General features: G+C 36.3%; 1 long non-coding RNA gene across 1 annotated transcript; it reads right to left on the bottom strand.

The window, feature by feature from the left end:
- Positions 1-3,924: 3,924 nt before the first annotated feature.
- On the bottom strand, positions 3,925-6,707 carry LOC132069760 (uncharacterized). Its single transcript, XR_009417823.1, has 3 exons — positions 6,573-6,707; positions 6,291-6,457; positions 3,925-6,110 (listed from the first exon to the last, which is right to left on the bottom strand). It is a non-coding gene; the product is annotated as an uncharacterized LOC132069760 (long non-coding RNA).
- Between the last annotated feature and the right edge of the window lie 13,460 nt (positions 6,708-20,167).

Raw genomic sequence — 20,167 nt, forward strand, 5'->3', positions numbered from 1 at the left:
TATTTTAAAATATAGTTAAGGCTGTGTGAAATTTGGTTAATTCTGAATCTGTATTTAGGTTGAATGCCGACATAAAATTTTTTTTTAGATTTCTCGAGTCATATTTGAGTCTGGTTCCTTAGTATCTAGGGCATTGATTGTACAGGAAGAGACCCAAAGTTATTTTGCAACACATGTTGAATTACAAACACTTTACAGAAGCAGTGGGAGGTATTGTAACTCAAGTAGTGTTGAGGGTCTTATAAAGCCATCTGGCCAGTTAAAATTGAAAGGGAGGAAATGATGAATAGTTGATCCCTCACCCACAAACGCACTGTTTATCTCTAACCCAGTTTAAAAATAACTTAAACTAGTTTAGGATGTCATGAAAGTTATCACAAGTGGAAAGGAATGTGAAGCAAGAGATTACTTCTACCTGTAGTGGACAACCAGATACCTGTGATTGGAAAAAGTAACCAGTTTTGCACATCCCCTCACAGGTTACACCTAGAATGACTGCTGTGGAAGGATGATGCAGAGAAGAAATTAACAAGCTGCTCAGTCCTGGCCTATCATCATCTGTCAGGTGAGGGAAGACTTGGATGCTCAATATGAGATCAGCAAGCTTCGTTTCTTGAAGAGAGCATCAGACACTTATACAGCAAATAATAAGCTCATGAATATTCTGTAAGCGAAGCGATCTATTGGTTAAACCATACCATCAACTCTTCCTCATTCCTTTGGGCCTACATTCTCTATTTCCCACGTCTCTCTGACCACTTGTTATCATACCCAGCTAGGCCCAAGGACACGCTATCTTGCAGGTGCAAAAGCTCAAACTGGCTGTGTTCGGTACTTTCCCAGCTCTTGGCTGGCTAACAAGCGAATGTCTACGTGACCTCTGTCATGTAGCCATTTCTCCAAAATCATTTAAGAACAGTACCAAGACCCAGGAAAATGCATTGGACCTCGGATTTCTTTCTGGGGATGGGGAAGATGTGATCAACAGTTTCTTAAACTAGGCTAAAGTGATATCTTTGTAATAGCTGTAGAGCTAAATTGACACACTGTATTTTATAAAGCTAGCCCACAGGTGACAGGCTGTACTACAATTTGTATGTGTGTTATGGTGAGTTAGAGCACCTATTTGTTGCTACTGTGGGATTCCTTTGACCATTTTCTGAAGAAAGTAACTAGACAGGGCACTCAAAATATTTTCCCAGACTATTGATTCTGTAGCAGCATTCCTCCTGCAGTATGAGCAGGAGAACATTCCAGATCTTCTATGCTCTAGCAGAAATTATAAAAAGAAGGTCCTTGGAGGTAGAGCAATGGGAGAGCCTCATGCCTTTTCCAGAGTGTTGAACCCCTCATAGGTGGCACGCTGAAAGAATAATTAGAGTATACTGTATATAATTTGTCATGAAAGGCAAAAAAAATACTCTCATCTTTACCGTCTTTGTTTTCACAATTATTACTGAGCAAAGAGTAAATAGGCATGAATAGAGGCAAATTAAGTAAATCTCCAAAATTGGAAAGGTTAAATCTCTGCAGTGTTCAAAATCTGTTTCTAGTATGAAGCAATTAAAATTGAAACTAATTTATACAATCCAGGTGAGTGAAAATTTTTAACTGCGAGCTATAGTTATGTCAGATTAAAAATCACAACTACATACTGTATATGAGAGGCTGAAATGTCAAAGGCTAATGACTCAAACAACTGGCTATTGGCAAAAGCAGCAGCTACTTTGCTGAAACCAGGTTTGTACCCCTAAACTGAAGGGAGGAGGAGAGGCTTGGCTGTGGGTTGGCAAAAATTTCTGATCCACATGGAACAAAGGGGGTCAGCACCCACTGTCAGAGTATGAGCACGATGAACTCATTTTTTATATACAAAATGATTGAGCCCCAGAATTATTGTATACTTGATGGCCTGCAACTAATGTCTTAAGCCGTTTTCTGGCCAGATAAGGAAAATGATCAATAAGATGCAGATCATTCAGAGGTGGTGTGATGCTTCTGTCATGCCATTTCCCCTCTGATAGGCATTGCTGACTCAACTAAAGTGAGAGAAGCAGAGCAAAACAGCAGTCATGTCATTGAAAAGTGCTATAAACCACCAGAGACCACTGAAACACCCCAGGATCATTTCTGGGGCCTTCCACCGCAGAACTTTGCACAATCCACAGTGTTGTAAAAGGCAGCGTAAGAGTTTATCTGCTCAGGGGAGGTACATGAGCATTCCCATCCAAACCTGAAAGTAGGTCAAAGCATTGAGCTTTGTGTTTCATAGGCTTCCCCCGTCCCCAACAGATAAAGATTGCACCCATCAATTCAATCAATGGGCATCAAAACTGTCACATTCGAGTCTCATCACTGCTTCCATGGGTGGTGACATCTTCCTTTCCACATTCTTTTATCCTTTCTTTTTCTTTTTTCCCCCTAGGTATTTTCTTAAGCAATATTTTTATACTTCTATGTTGCTATATAATAAATAAAACAGTTACATACCTGCTTTCTATTTCAATCAAATTGTTCTGAAATAAAAAGAAAATTATATGTATACATATATAAGAGTATAGGTCTGTCAGTGTTGTTTCACTCTATTTTTCCCCAAGTGATCTATTAACAAGAACTTCAGTAATCCCGTGCCTTCAGGTGCAGGCCCCAACAGCATGTAGATTGTTAAGAAACAACTTCAACATGTAATTCCCATAGAAATTATAAGCATGTTAGCCCAGATGGGATATCATCTCACAAAAAGATTGTGGAACTAAATTTCTGTGGAATCTTCATTCCTCAGGCTGCTCAAAGCACAACTGTACAAGACCCAGAGCGACCTCATCTAGCTCTGAAGTTACACACATAACAAGCAAGAAGTTAAGCTGGAAAAACTCATGGGCTTCCCTGCAAAGAAGTTTTTCCCTGTTTTTCTACAGGCCTTCAGAAACACACTCATTCCAAAACAAATAATATGGGAATCCATGTATAAAAAAAGTAATCAGTAGGAACAAAGGTATTGCCTAATTTTGTTTGCTTTCTTTGCAAACTCATTCCTTGTGTGAGATAGGGACTTTAGTTTTCTCAAAATCAGAAAAAGATGGAGATCATATGCATATGGAATTTGTGATAGCGAGAGTCATCAGAGCAGAAACATTAAAAAAAAGAAATACAACAAAATCAGAAACATGATAATAGAAGACAAACTTTTAGCAATCAGTAGACATGTGAATTCATGTAGTTTTGTTTCAGGGCTAAATATATGCACTGGGAATATGCTATTAGTATCCATCTTGTACAGACATCTTGAGTTCTTATTGCTGTTGTATAATAAGTCAAGATTTATATTGTGAAGTGTTCATTTACAATCCTTTCTGCCCACACTAAGTACCTTTAAAAATGCATTATCTGAGACAAATGATCAAGAGCTCATTGAAAAACTGCTGCACATTTATAACTGACTACAACTTTATTACAAGTCACAGACTATACATTACTTAAAATCTGGTCAGTACAGCAACATGCCAAGGAAAACAGTGTTTATATCCTACTACAAGTTGGGGTTTTTTGAGTGTTGGAGTTTGGGGTCTTTTTGGTTTTTATTCCCTACAAGGTGGCTTCCTGGTAATGATGATCTTCTGACCATCTCTGTGGCTACAGTTCTGCACAGCCTGCTTGATGGATTTTGCAGTGTCAGAAACCCCTGACTTTGCATGCTCTACAGACTCGGAACTTATATAGCAACACACTGGGGATGGCTGGCGGGATTTCACTTGATACCTAATCTCTCTATATACCGCTGGCAATAAGTAGCAACTGTCTGTCTCAGCAGTCTATCTCTCATTACTATTCCTGATGGGCTGAACTGAACAACTCTCCTTCAACAACATTATCTATAACACAGATTCTCTTTTCTGTCTAAACCTCATTTCCAAAACGTAGGTGTTTTTGCCACTTCTGAATCCAGCCTTATCCATTTTCAAAATTCATCTTGCCTTATGCATTTTTAACCTCCACAGCACAGTTAGGACTGAATGCAACTACCATGTGTCTTACCTCATTTTCTTAAAAAGAAGAACTCAGGCTCCAACAAGCATCTAACCTTCTCAATTAACAGTCAAGACCTCTGGGTTGTTTTGCAGCATCTCTGCAGATAATTAGTTCAAAGGTATTTGAAAACCACAGATAAAGACCTTGAAGGACTTTTTTCTGACTTTTGCAGGAATTATTTCATATAATAGAAGTCTGTGACTGTAATTATGTCACTTCATGAGTTTCACATCAAAAGAGCAATAGCTCTGGTAGCGTTAATGAAAGAATATGCAAAGCATGCAGCTTTTTACTCCTTACTAGTCCATTCTTCTTCATTACTGTGATTGAGTGATTCTGTAGCTGCCCTTAGATAGAAATAGTAGGGCAGATTTTGGTGAAGCAAGACAAAAATAATGACATGCATCTGAGGGTATGAAAATATTCTTATCTCTAATTAAAATCACTGAAATGTACACTCATGGACTAGTCATAGTAATTGTTTTGTCCTGATCACACATTATGAATTCACCATATGGGCTGTTCTGTTGAAAGCTTTTATTTCCATGCTCTCCAACTCTCAGAGTTAAGAAAATAACACATAATGTTGAACAAGACTCCAACAGTGCATTTATATTGGTTCTCAGCTTGGTTTTGTTTCCCATGGCATTATCATCAAAAAGGACAGTGCATGTTTCTTCTATCACGAGATAAATATAGAAACTTAGAAGTTCAGAAAAATTTCCCAGATACCAGATGTAAAAAGTCACATTTGTTTTATGTCCATGTTTTAATTGAAATTTTTAAAAAAGAAATATATCAGATAATAGAATTTATATACACTTTAGCCATAGGGCACTCATGTTCACTGAGAGGTTGCTGCTTTTTTCTTCCCTTCGGGCTCTCTGAAGGAGCTCTTGACTCCAAGCAGCTGGCTTGCTAAAAGCTGAATAAACCCACGCTGCAGAACATACAATCCTGTCAGTAGCTTTTACTTAAACAAACAAAAAGAAATTACACTAATAATCATTTCCTGAGGATGACTTCATGTGTCTTGTTATTCTGCTCAATGCATACGGGTAGATTTTGTTCAGTTACATAAGGACTGAAGTAACTCACATTATTCTCGTTTTAGATCAATAAGAGTGTGGTGGGTTGAGCCTGGCTGGGTGCCACATGCCCATCAAACGTGCACAATCACTCCCCTCCCCAGCTGAACAAGGGAGAAAAAATATAATGAAATCTTGACAGTTCAGATAAGGACAGGGAGAGATCACTCACTCGTTACTGTCACGGGTAAAACAAACTCAGCTTTTGGAAATTAGTTTAATTAATAATCAAATAAATCAGAGTAGACTAATGAGAAATAAAACATCTTAAAAATATCCTCCATCCACTTCTCCCTCATTCACAGGCTCTACCGGTCACCCTCCTGAGAGGCACAGGAGATGGGGAATGGGCATTATAATCAGATCATGTTTCTTTTGCTGCTTCCTCCTCAAGGGGAGGGGTTCCTATTCCAGTGTGGGATCCAGTCCTCCATGTACTTATCCAGTGTGAGTCCTTTCCACAGACTGCAGTACTTCATGAACTGCTCCAGCATTGGTCTCCCATGGGGTCACAAGTCCTACCAGGATACCTCCTCCAGTGTTGGATTCTCTTCTCATAGGTCTCTGGGTCTTGACAGGACCCTGCTAAAATGTGGACTTCCCCACAGGGTCACAGCCTACCTTCAGTCATTCACCATGGTCCTTCATGGGCTGCATGGGGACAGCTGCCTCATCGTGATCTTCTTCGCATGTTGCAGTGCAATCTCAGAGCCTGGAGCCCCTATTTCCCTTCCTTTCTCCCTGGCCTTGTTGTCTGTGTGCTCACACATATTCTCACTCTTCTCTGAACTCTATCATTTTGGTGCCATAATCTTTTTTTTCCGCGTCTTAAATACGTGATCACAGAGGCATTACTATCATCTTTGATGGGCTTGGCCCTGGCAAGCTTTGGGATGGTCTTAAAGCACCTTGCATTAGCTGTCAGGTATGGTGAAATCTTCTTTTACAGAAGCCACTCTGCCAAACTCCCACAACTTACAGCACTAGCAAAACCTGGTCATGAAAACCCAATACACAGTAAAATCAAAATCCATAATTTTGTGTTCAGAAAAGCCTAATTTTTGTTAAGTAGAAATTATTATTAGAGAACTACAAATGTGAAGCCATATCCTTGGTCAACATCAATCAGCACAGCACCATAGAGCACAATTCATTTATGCAAATTAACCCCACCTGATGGCTGTCTGATCTTCTCTTACAGTTGGCATTGTAATCTCAGACCTCTGGCAAGATATTGTTCCAAAAATGGGGAGCAGTAAGAACTGGCATATTCACTAATTTTTAGGAAACCATATACAGGCTTTCAGACACATTCAGACATCTTTGAACAAAATATAGATCTGAAATTATAGCAGAAACAAATGGGGAAATAATTATTTCATTAGCTTGCACACTCAATTATAGCTAATAAAGTAGCCATATAGAAGATAAAACAAAGTTATCTCTTCCTCCTACCTTTGTAATTGTTGTCATCTTATTGCACAGGTTCCATACTGTTGCCTCCTTATCACAAAAGTGTCATACCTTCTTGCTGGTCACCTGGGCAGCTTCTCAGAGCGCTGCCTCTTTCTTCCTCACAAAGCAGCCAACTGACCCCAGTTCCCTTCTCACCCAGCCACCCCACTCTTTTATAGCACTCTGCTTCTCATTGGTTACAGCTGGGTCCTGTTAAAGTCAGGCCTGTTCCTAATCTTTGATAATTGGCCCAGCTGCAATTCCTTAGGGGTAAGATTACTTTCTACGCTATCTTTATTTTCTTATATTCTATCCCCCTACATATAATATTTTGCTATACAGGCTTTGAAATGAAAATTGTATTTTAAACAGATAGAGTCACACTGGGATATATACAAACCACAATTAAATATGCTTAATTTACATGAAGTTATATTAAAAACTTCTGATGAATGTATTGACAGGAAAATATTCTCACATGCTTGAAGGCAGATGCTGATTTTCCTTGAATTTATTTATGGAAATATACTATGGTTATTATTTACTTTCCCAGTAATGATAAAAATAAATTTCACACAAGAATTGCAATTTACTTTTGAATATTTTCCATAATCCTTTTTTGATGGATCATGATAATAAAAAAAATGAAGATGGATATTTCAGGTCAACTGAAGAATCTAGTTTATACCTGGGAGGTGTGGCATCGTCTAATAATGTCCAAAAAGTTGGTGACCCTGCTCATAGAGTTAGGGAGTTCCTAACGCAAAGAAAAAAGAAAAAGAGCAATAGAAAAATAAATCTCTATTTTTTGGACAATATTTTAGTCCTTTTACCTAGTAAGCTAAACTAATAAAAGTGTAAAGACTACAAGTGGAGATTAATGTTACTCTAAAAATTTCCTCTAAAGATCAGAAGCTATTTCCAGATTTTTCATAGTAAATCTTGCCTATGAGACCCATATGGAGAGAAGTGATAGGTGTGAGACCCTTAACAAATTATTAATTGCATTTGGAGCAGTGAAAATCATTGCTCTCAGCAGTTGACTTGCACAGAAACCTTCTTCACGTAGTTGCCTATGACAAAACAGAGCACATGGCCAATAATGTTAAGCATGGACCAAAAGCAAATCTGGCTTCATTGAAAGTTTCTGCCAGAAGTTAACATGAAGGTTTAAAAACCATCCTGCACTGCCTATTCATTTTCTTTTTTTCCTCCAGCCAGTTATTTAGGCACTTCCTACTACAAAAACTAATTAACGACTATGGAAGCCATTAGTTCATCTGAAAATTCTTAAAACTGATTATATTTTTTATATTCGCAACACTTTTTTGGCAAATATTTCCACAATTTAATGGGCCATTCAGAAGTCTGGATAAAGAAGGTATCCTGCAAAATTGGGAAGTATTATGCAGATAATAGATGCTTAATTTAAAACATTATTTCTTACAATAAGTCGTCATAAATCATGTAATAATTACTTTTTTCTCTATCAATAGTTTCCCCAGAGCATGCACCTCACTGGAAAAGAATGAGATAGTCTGTATTCTTTTGCTGTTTGTTCTCAGTCTGCAGAAGATCCATAAAAGTCAGGAGATAAAGCACCCACCAAGAACTACTAATAAGGCTACTCCTGTGATTTGCTACAAAGAAATTTAACATAAATATTTCAAACCCTGGAAATAATCAGACAAGAACAAAGAAAATACAATATTGGCATGTAGTCTGCAAACAGCTAAACTGATGCTGAAATTCCTGCTCAGAAGTGACCATGTAATTTAACTAAGTGCACAGGATCCTCCTACTCTCCAGGTTATTTAGGAATATTGTTTTTGCCATATATTAACACCTATTTAGGTCTTATACTACTGATATGCACACTTACATGACAGTTGTATCAAAGGCTCATGGTGACTTCATTTAAGGGACAACTGAAGTTCATGTTTAGTCCCACAGATCCAAGCACATTTCTCTGGGATAAATCTTACATGCCACTTTAGAAAGACACCATTAGTCTCCATGAAACTCAAAGTAAATTATGAATATCAATTCTAAGTAGCATCCTACTATACCTGAACATTCCACGCTCAAAACCACTGATTAACATAAGCTGAATTTCAATAAGTAAAAAAAAGAAACACAGAATAACTCCCTTAAGAGCTGCAGTATTTCCAAGAACTTTTCTTTTTTTTTTTTTCAATGAATTCTTTGAGCCTTTCCAGAGTACGTTATTATTTCCAATACACCACTTCTGTATTTTCCTGGCAAGAAAAATATAACACCTAGTAGGAGTCTGATTCATATGACTCTATAGATACAGTTACATCCTGAACCTTCATTTAAATTTAATTTAATTAGTTTAAATTAAAGTATAATTTTATACCATTGCTTTTTACTCCTTGTAATTAGGTTTAATCACAACTTTAATCCAGCAATTTATTAATTTATTAGAAGTGGTAAGAAAGTAAGACATATTTCTATCTCTTTTCATGTTTTTAAATACAGAACTCAGAGTTTAGTTCCCATATCAAATGGCTTTTACACTAATTTAATTTCTTAAATTGATTTGTTAGCATATTTAATGTGTTATAATTTTAAAAAGCATTAAATATCCCACTTATGTTTACTTAAAATGACCCAACCCATTGCACTTGTTGCTTGAGACGATGATCACAGAAAAACTGAGCCAGATCCTTAAGTCTTCATGTTTATAAACTGATTTTCAGATAACCACATCAATGTTTGGCACCTGGGGAGAATTTAGTCACTTCTTTCAAAAGCATAAGTTTCAGTTAATGCACAAATTGAAGACAACAACAGAGACAAATCATCTTAAAAGTGTAAACACTGCACCCCACTGCAGGCCACTAAATGTAAACATGTAACTTCACTCCTCTAAAGAAAATGCAAACTGCCCTTAGAGTCTGGATTTGCAAACATGAGATGCAAAAAATATTATGATCTTTTGATTGCTACTAAATTTTGTTGTCTTCATTTTTTCTCTTTACCTTTCCTATGTGTTGTCCTTTCTTTTTCCCTTTCGGTTTGTTACCTACAAAATCCATCTCTCTCATTCTTTCCTCCACTCCCTGCTCACCACATCAGGGTGGGGTTCTGGCTCCATTTTCTCCATGCTCCCTCATTTGGCAGTGTGGACAGAAATTAGGTCCCCTGGAGAATTTTCTTCTTCAGAATGAACAAACCCAATTGTCTCAGCTTCTACCCATATTTAATGGGGCTCTGTGGCAAATGACATAGGCTGGGAGTGGCTGAAATTCAATCATAAGGGTTGAGACTGGAGTGAGATTGTAAATTAAAGTCAAGAGACACACCAGTCTCTGTGAGAGATGCAGAGTCTTTAAGAGCTGGCTGAGAACACCTGCAATGGTGACAACCTGTTCAGGTGTTTAAAAACTCTGAATGGGCTGATCAGATATAGATATTGTCTGCCCAACCCTTTATTTGACAGGATCTGGAGTAACTCAGGGAGAAACCTGTATCACACACAACACAGACAGGACTTGTGCACTGGCCAACATGAGCTTTCTCTGAGACTGCATTTTTTTTTTCTCTACGGGAAAAGGAGGTCATATATCACTTGCCAACATTAAACATATCTGTGAGGGAGTGTGCATTGGTGTTCAAGTCCATTGACTCCCTGCACGGTCAATTTGGTATGAAACCACAAGAACAAATGTCGATATCAGAAGTGGAATGCTATTATACTAATCAGATGTCTGCAACATGGGGATGGGTGAGCATTAGGATCTGGAAGCTGATGCCATGGCAGAAGCTGTCTCTGGGCTGCCTCAGAGCAAGGGATATCTGTCATGGTAGAGGGTTGCACACAGATGCCTAATTCCCAAGTTTGGCCAGTGAGCAGCAGAGTTTTTGATGGTCTGAGGGCAGGCCAAAGAGATGGAGCTGCTACTCATTGGTGAGTCAGAGAATAAAGGGTAGATGTCTTTATGAGACTTACTCAGGACATAAATCATTGAAAACTATGTGCCATCATAAAAAAACCTCAGCAAATTATGTGCCATCACTTTCTGATATAGTTTTATTTTGACTTTTGAGATCATTTAGTATCTAATTTGTTTGGGAGTTCAAAATTATAAATCTTAATAAATAAACAAAAAAATCTTCTTACGTGGACTGTTGTGAGTACCTAAATTACATGGAAAAATTCTGGAGTTTTTACATAAGAATTTCTATTTTCCCCCAAATAAGATATATTTTCAGAATGTCCAAGTTTACTTTAATTTTTATATATTTTTTAATCAAGAATTGGTGAAACAAGTCCTTTCACTAAAATTTTGTTTCAGTTTAAGGACTTTTAGTTTGTTCACTATTAGTATAGCAAACTTATTTACATATTTCTGTTAAAGATGTATGAAAAAGATGAGATTCCTCCAATTTTATTTTATATTCTATAGTATATAGCATGCACTAAAGCTCAAAGAGGATACGGTGTTAGAATTTTGTTTAGAAAAGAACCTTACCTGAGGTGAGAGGATGTTCCTGTGACTCTAAGGTCAGCTGATTTCTGACCTTAAAAGCCCCAGTGTAATCTCTTGCTTAAGAGGGTCTTGTATCCATTGCCACACTTATAATGTGTGTGGAAAGTGACAGACATCAGTTTTTTTCACTATATTCAGGTATTCAAGATTTCCTTATAGTTTAATACTTATGACAAAATCATGGGATAGGATGAAAAAAATTACATATTGATTTCAACTATATGGTTATGAGACCCATTCTATCCTAGGTATACACCCCCAAAAAAACCCCAATCTGCGACAAAACCCCAAAACTACCCACAAACAGTTTATCTGTGATATCCTTAGCTCTTCCTCAACATGAAAGAAGAAGAACCAGAGTTTCAAGTTTCCAAAGATAACTTTGGAATTGATCCAACCCTTTTGCTAGGATTTGCGGGAAGCAGTTGCTTTCCATCACTCCTGAAAGATTCTCTGAGGAAAAAAAATGCTACTCATGTCTGTGTTGTCAGCTTTCAGCCTGCTTTATGTTCTTCCAGTGTTGAACCAGAGATAGGAAATATTTAATTCATACACATGGTTACCAGTGTCACAACCCAAAATGACCAGATTTGCTACAAAAGGGAAAGAGCAGAAGCAAGAAGATATTCTAATGCAAAAATTAGTATCCTGTGATTGTATGCAAGAAATTTCCCCAGGGCAGTGCAGGAAAATAAAAGTTGAAGAGGATGAAGAGTTGAAATTTTCTATACATTTACTTTGTTGTAGATATAGGTGGGGGTTTTTTTTATTGTATTGTGGAACTGGTGAGGTACATGAGGAAAAAATATGTTGTATATCTCTTTTCTGCACCCCTTATGCATGTTTATGTATCTGTCTCTTATTCTGAAGCTATTAGAGTAATTCATAACTCTCAAAACCATGAGAAAATATTTTAAAACATTCGCAAATCTGCCATACATGCCAAATTGTATTTGACTTTCTTATCTCTCTATTATATGGACTTTGACTTTAATAGTACACATGGATTTGTTAAAAACAACACTTAAGGGAAAGTAGGTTTTTCACTCTTCACCAATAGATTGACACTTTGTCAATTCTGAAATAGTCCTTTACCTAAACTGATAAATGCTTGATTTTGTTTCCATTTCCTTATGAAAAATAAAGATAGAAAATTGAGGTTTAAATCGAGGTCAAAGAACTTTCTCATCTTCACTGTAATAGTTAATAATTCCAGTTTGACAGTTTTTATGCACAGATAATATTTTTTGTATTTTAAAAAGATAACAGATTTTAAGAATATTAAGATATTATTAATTTCTATCCTCTTAGAGAAATTTTATCCCAGAGAACAATTTGCACAAACATATTCTCAATGGCAAAGATTTTTCAAAATTCCATTTTAATTAAAGCGTCAAATAGTACCATATATTTAAAAACTGCTAATAAGAACTATTCTACAAATTCTTTCAAGGAAGGAAATTATATTTGATACCTCTTTATTTTATAGTCATTTGAGAACAATGAATTTAACTCTTTTGTTTTCTGCTTATGAAAAATTAAATGTTCACATAGCAGACTGTATTATTTTCTCCTGAGATCCTACTGGCGCAAGTTCACATGAAATTCATGATAGAGACCAAGATATACATCACCTCATCTTTTCTTCCAGAGACCAGTTAAAAAATTTGATATAGGTAAAGTTTACTAACACATTTTGGGGAATATTTATAAAGCTTCATTATCAGAGGTTAACATAAACATATAATATGATTATCATAAATATATAGATAAGTATAATTTCTTGAATATATATAATAAAAATATAGTGATTTGTAGCAATTACAAACAATAGTTGCTGAAAATATTTTTGATGACAGAGAGATGTTTTAGCTGTTGCTGAGCAGTGCTTAGACAGAGTCAGGGCATTTTCCAGTCCTCAGACCCCAGCACCAGTGAGGAGACTGGGAGTGCACAGGAATCTGGGAGGGGAGACAGCCAGGGCAGCTGACCCTGACTGACAAAAAGAGTATTCCACTCCCTATGGAATCATGTTCAGTAATAAAATCCAGGAGAAGAAGAAGGTCACAATGGCATTTGTCTTCACAACTGACCATGGGACGGAATCCTATTTTTGGAGAAGCCTGGACACCTTCCTGTGGTTGGGAAATAGTGAATGAATTCCTTATTTTCATTTACTTTAAAGTTCAGGTTTTGCTTTACCTATTAAACTGTCTATACCTCAATCCATGAGTTTTCCCACTTTTGGTCTTCCAATTCCTTCCCTAATTGTACTGGAAGACATTGAAAGAGTACCTGCTTTGGTTCTAACTGCCTAACACAGTTAAACCACAATAGTCAATTATAAGTAGTTTTCTAACTAGTCTTTGTGCAGTCATTTTTTGAGATTCTTAAAACTAGGGTTTTTTTTTTAATAAAATATTTGCTGTATTTCTTCTAACTATTTCTATTGCACATTCAAGTACTTAAGGAATTTTTTCTGGGAACATTGATGTACAGATGCATCAAAAGTGTGTGGTTTGAGCATGTTTCCTATGAAAAATTTTGCACTTATTTTATCATGGATCAAAACCTATTTTAATAACATTTTATTTTTTAAGTTCGTTAAATTTCTTTTGTTTCTGGTAGTGAAACATCTGCTCTTTAGGATGGGAAGGCTTCTGTCTCTGCAGAGGGTTAAAGAGTGGCTTGCACCTCTCTAAAATAGTAAGACTTTTAATTTCCACAAGTGGAGAAAGCCCTGAATGATCAATTTTACTTGAACAGTCACGAGATGACTCTGCATACTGGTTTGAAGAGTTCCATTTCCACAAGCACCTCTTCAAGCCACCTGTGGAAGGAGGATTATTCTGTGCTAGGTGAAATGTTGGTGTCAGTCTATAAATGTGCTAAAGCATGGCATAATTCATTTCCAATTTATTTTCTGCTTTTAAATATTTTTATTACTGTCTCCAAAGCTTATAATTCCACATTCTAAGATTAAACAGGTGCAATCGTTCAAAACAGTAAATTTTTTGTATAATTGCATTAATATAAACTCTAATAATTCTTCATCTTCATAATTCAGCAACAGTTAAACTCACACACACCTGAGATGCATATAAATAAGTATCAATGCATTCTCTTAAACAATTTTATTTCTACTACTGACATCTCTGCTTTTGATCCACTTCTGTCACTACCTCTGATTTTGCTTGAGTCATCTGAGGGTGTTCATTATATGAGAATGTATTTTAAAATATTTTTTCTTTTAAAATAGGATGTATTCATCAATTAGTGCATTATACATGTGAAAGTAGACTGATTATGCAGTAATTTATGAGTTAAATTCTTTCTCCTTATTTTTTCCCATGCATTTCAAAGCTCTTCTCAAAAAAAAAATCACAAAGGCTATTTTCTAATAATAGACTAATTTAAAAAGAGAAAGCATAAACTATTTCTTATTTTAGACTGTTTCAGTCTACAGTTTCAGTTTCAGCTTTACTTGATCAAAAATGAGTCCAGAGTATTCATTCTATTTAATATATATTTTACAAATATATGTGACAAATCTTTGTTTCATTAATAACTATGAAAACTGTGAAATTACTGCAAAAACCCTTTTGGAGTTCTGTTTAATTTATTAGTAGATAGGATTTCCTAGAACAGACAAAACATTTTTCTGATATTGTTGCATTTCTGAGATCCTTTTCTTTTTTGTCTGTAAGGCTGATATATCACACCTACTAAGCATGCAAAATTTACAAGCACAGTAATTCCTGAAGAGCCCAGGGAAGTTTGATATGATGTTAAGACCCTCACTTATAAAAAAGAACAGATGTCAATGCATACTGTGAAACTCAAAGACTTTTGCATTCCAGAAACCATGGATTAGAAGCTTCCTAAACAATCAGACAATACTTTGTGGTTTAGAAACCTGATTTTTTTTTTCTGAAGCAATAGGTGAATGCAGTGAAGAATAATTTAACATACAATGCTGTGTCATGCCTTTGTGTGGGCAATAAAACTGAGACAAATTGTCTTAGGTTACTTAAATCAGACAAAATTAGGAAGAAGGAGATTGCCCTAGATACCCAAGGATATATGTACAAGCAAGATTGTAGACCAGAGTTTGGCTGAAATTCAGTCAGAGAGAGTGAGGTTCACCCATGCCAGTAGTATATTTTCAGTATGTCCTCCCACAAAGAATAACTTATTGTTTTAGGTAAAATGAAATAGTGTCTTGGTTTTATCTCTGCTGGCTTGTGTTGGTTAGCTGAAATAGAGAGTAGGAATTTTCCTTGTGCTTCTTTAAATAAGCACAGCTTATGTCAGATGAGGAGTCTGGAAATCCTTTCTTACAACTCAACCTATCTAACTCATATATTTGGATATGGATGACTGCCTTTCTTTGCTATTTTAAACACTCCCAGAACCTGTCATGTTAGGTGAATGAAATAGTCCAGGAACTGAGATATTATTGCTTACTTCTCAGCTTTGGGCTCTTACCTAATAGAAGTGGTAAAGTTGAAGAAGTAAAGTTGAAACCAATCTGGAACACAAACATACAATGATTATTTGATTAAATATGATGATAACTCACAAAAAGACCCAGGAAGAAACAGGTGAAAATTATATTCTAAATGTAGCAAGGCCAATTTGAGATGTGAATAGTAGTATGTTTCAGTTCCTGCTTCCAGGAATGTGTATGCAGTACTGTAAAAGTCATATTGAGAAAGAAATTATCCTATATGCTTTATAACTCCTTAGAGGGCAGAAGTGTGATATAAATTTCCATGTATTTAATTCACTTTAATGATGTCTTCTGCACTGCAATAGTCACTAAATATCTTCCTTTATGGAGATCAGTATGAGAAGTCCTCGTATTGTAAAGGTTAAACTTTTCTTCTGGTAAGAAAAGAGGGATTCCAGAAATTCTTCATCTGTAGATTCCCAGGGTGTGCTATTCCTTCATTTTGAGTGGTTTACAGCAGTACATCAAGTAACAATAGAAACATAATAACTGCTCTGCATCTGTCTTGAAATAACACTTGATCTGAGAAACAACTCAGCAGAAGCAGAAAGTGCTTGAAAAGATGTCAAAGATGTAGGCCATAAGACAGATCTGCAAAAAAAAATAAAATACAACTGCTACTGAAGGTTACTTTCATGAGTTCAGCCACACAATGCTGAGTCCAATTTCTTAAGACTGTATGAAAAACCTAAAATTTTGCTTCTGTTAAAAATGTGACTATTTCAGCCATTTCATCCACCAAACCATTTTAGAATAGAACTAAATATACTTGTATACAGTATTAAGTTTCCTTTACTAAAACCCTAAATAAAAATTCTATTATGTCATTTGGTCTTTCAAGTACGCCTAATCAGTTTTGCTGCTATGGTTACTGTCAAATACAGTTTTTCAGAGGATGGAATGGAACAGAGCATGTATCAAATCCTATGTATGTATGTATGAATGCATCTATCTATCTATCTATCTATCTATCTATCTATCTATCTATCTATCTGTCTGTCTGTCTGTCTGTCTGTCTATCTATCTATCTATCTGTCTGTCTGTCTGTCCATCTATCTACCTACCTACCTATCTATCTATCTATCTATCTATTACATGCAAAAAATGCTGGGGCAGTATTTCTAAACTTCCAGTTGCTGAATTCCTGTGTAATCTTTCATTTAACTACATGCTAGACCCAACTGGGATATTTCATTATTCCAGAAATTGCTACCTAACTCCCTCTCTGAAAGAGTGTGATCCCCCATACTCCCATTATCCAATTTGCAACTTACTTAAGGTTCAGCAGCTTAGTTGCCCTTATCTGGACATGGTCCAGCACCTCAGTGTCTTTCCTGTGATGAGGGTCCCAAAACTGAACACAAAACTCGAGGTGTGGCCTCACCAGTGTCCAGTTCAGGGGAACAGTTGTTGTCCTGGTCCTTGCTGGCCACACTATTGCTGATATCCAGGCCAGGATGTCACCAGTCTTCTTAGTCTCTTGGGGTCACTGCTGGATCATGTCCCTGGGACTGCCAACTACCCCCCAAGACCTTTTCTGCTGGGAGATGATGAAATTATTCTATTGATGGAAATATACATACCCGTTGAAATAAACATGGATTTTGACAAGTCTCTGTATTATTGGCTCTTGATGATCTTGCCCAGGTTCTCCCAGGGCCTTCAACTACACCCATTGGTCCTGGGACAATATTTAGCTCAATCCTTTTAAAAATTAAAAAATATTATCAACCATTCCAGTAAAGGCCCATTAAAGTGAGAGAAATTGTGCTGAACTGAGGCATGTATTTAAAGTGATTTCTTTCCATGAAGTTTAAAGTAGAGTAAGCAATGGAAAGATTCAGGTGCATTAAAGAAAAAGTAATTCTGCAGCCAAGCTCTTATAAAAAGGGCCCTAAGTAAGAAAGTATACATATCCAGTTTACTGAAGTTTAGGACTCATTTTTTATAATGTCATACCCTTTCTGCTCCCCAGGTATAATTCAGTAATAATAATAAGCTCCATCCTGTTCAAAAAGGAGTTTCAAAGATGGAAGATGTGGAAAAAAGTAATGCAGTAGCAAGGGAAAAGTACAGAAAGAACCACTTCTAAGTTCTTTATACTATAGACTTATGAATCTTACTGGGTGTCAAAGGGTAGTCCAAAACACAGATCTTTAAGATGCTTTGTGATCTCTATAGGATAATCTCAGGTAAAATGTGACTGCATCCTTAAGCTATGAAAGCCTAGCAGAGCCAGAAGCCAATTCTTTCAAGGGTGTTTTATGTATAAGCCCATGCATCTTCTCAAGTTATCTTCATTTCTAAACAACTTTAAGGTAACATTATGCTTTCCAGGCTTGTTTCCCATGTTGTTTTTATTTTGTTTGTTTGTTCGCTTTTCACAGAGGTAAATTACAGCACAACCTTTGAGAACAATTTATGGATTTAGCCAACAGGAATAATACACCCATAAAAAATTGAGGGTACCAAGGTTACTCTTCAATGCCAATATCAAGAACAATAATGATCCACTAATATCCTAGGGTGCTCAGATATGCGTCTTGCCACATCTGAAATTATGACAAAAGCTTTGCACCTGTGTTTAACAGCAGGAAATGTGGAGAGAAGCAGTAGAAAATCATCCAGTTGTGCTAAGGTGAATGCTTTGTTTCTGCTTGTGGTGCATTTTAAACGATATCCTAAAACTTTGCATACTGAAGGACCCTGCCCTATCAGATATACTTAATGAGGCATTGTTACTTGTCCATTAAGTCTTTTAACCATAAAGTTAAAGGTGAAAAATATCAGTGAAAAATATTGTCTTTCAGTTCATTCTCCTATTACAGTGTTGGAATTATTAGACCATGGACAGAAGCAGCAAAGAGCATATTTTTAATGACTGGATATTTTCCATTCACTTCAGATATGAGCTGTTTTTGTTAAAGGAAGATAAATCCCAACTTTCTATCAGAATGATTAAACATTTCTTTTAATTCAGACTTTTGCCTCTGTGTAAATACATTAGACACTTGGGTGTGGTTCATTTGTTGCCCTGTGTATTAAGGTTATTGGAAGGATCACTACTGTTGCAGATAAATTGTGGCTATCATTTCATGGATCCTGACTCCATTGCATGTCTGCAATGGTACTTGTATGTATATCTTCATACAACTAAAGAAAGCTGGAAACTGGCTTTTTTTAATTTTCAATTGACCATTTTAAAAATTTTTTGTTGACCACTATTTTTTTTTCAAACTAATTAAACTGTGAGCATGACTTCCAAAGCCTCTCTTCAGTACTAGGATCTTAAGTGAAAAACGGAACTGTCAAAATTACCAATATCTTCTCTGGACCAGACTGCATTTCTTTGAAGCACTTGGCAGCCCAGTTTTCTCAAAAGACCTGTACTTGCATAGAGTATCTTTCCTCCCCAGTGATTTTCACCAGCTGGAGGCAACCATGTAATGAACACAAAAATCCAAAATTTCTTTGATGTCGGGATGAAGGAGGCTACAGCATGCTGGTGTTCATCGCTCTAGAAAATGAGGGGTAAATACTGTATTTTGGACTAACTGAGCAATTTCTGTACAGATCATCACTCTCAATACACTTCTCTTCAAACCCACAAGCACATTCATAAATGCACGAGGGGGTTTTTTGGGTTGTTTTTTTTTAAGTGCTCACAAATAGATACCAGGTACTAGACAATCTTAACAGAAGGCCATATAGCCCTGTTGGTGAAGAGGACATGGAATTATAAGGCTGACATTGTGTCACTACGACAAAGTCAAACCCAAGTCTGATTTAAGTGTAAATAGAGTTTTATGTTTGGGCAGAAAATATTTAGACTATCACACCTAGAATCACCTCGCTTTTTTTTTCATGAAGAAACAATATGTATTCAATAAAAACCAATTACAACCCCAACAGCTAATATAGCAGTAGATATATTAAAAAAAGAAAAAATTGGTTACAAGAAACACAGGAAATAAAAACAATGTAGTAATTCTGTGTGTGCTATTCAGCATGAAATTTTTATTATATAACTCTCGATCCCCATTTAAACAGATCCCTTTTTAAATACTGGGGTACATCAGAGACCAATGAATTTCATTGTGATCGTATGTCACTGCACAGATAATTTATTTTAGTTTTTATCTTTGCAAGATATCATAACACTGTAAGATTGACCTTTTAGCAAATATAAGTAGTTATCTATATCTATATGCTATCTATAGCATTATTTGCTATCTATTTACCTGTTCTTGGCTCACTGGAGAAAAAGCAAAAAGTGTATTTAAAGTGGGGAGTGAAATTCAATTAAAATCTTTGAATTCACACAACTTTCCTCTCTAACTTTTCATATTATTACTCAGTTAATAGTCTCAGTGGGAAAACAGTTGCTGGATTATCCAAATGTTTCAGCAGCTGGACCCCTGCATCCATTCCACTTTTTTCTTTTGCTTTAGCTTGTATGCAGCTGAAGGCATGAGCTTGGGAATGATCTGTCACGGATGGTCTGTGGTGGGTGCCACGAGGTGTGTGGTCAGAAAGCAGTCCTGAGCTGTGTACAGCCCCTGGCA

This window comes from Ammospiza nelsoni, chromosome 2 (assembly GCF_027579445.1).
Source record: "Ammospiza nelsoni isolate bAmmNel1 chromosome 2, bAmmNel1.pri, whole genome shotgun sequence".
NCBI classification, from domain to species: domain Eukaryota; kingdom Metazoa; phylum Chordata; class Aves; order Passeriformes; family Passerellidae; genus Ammospiza; species Ammospiza nelsoni.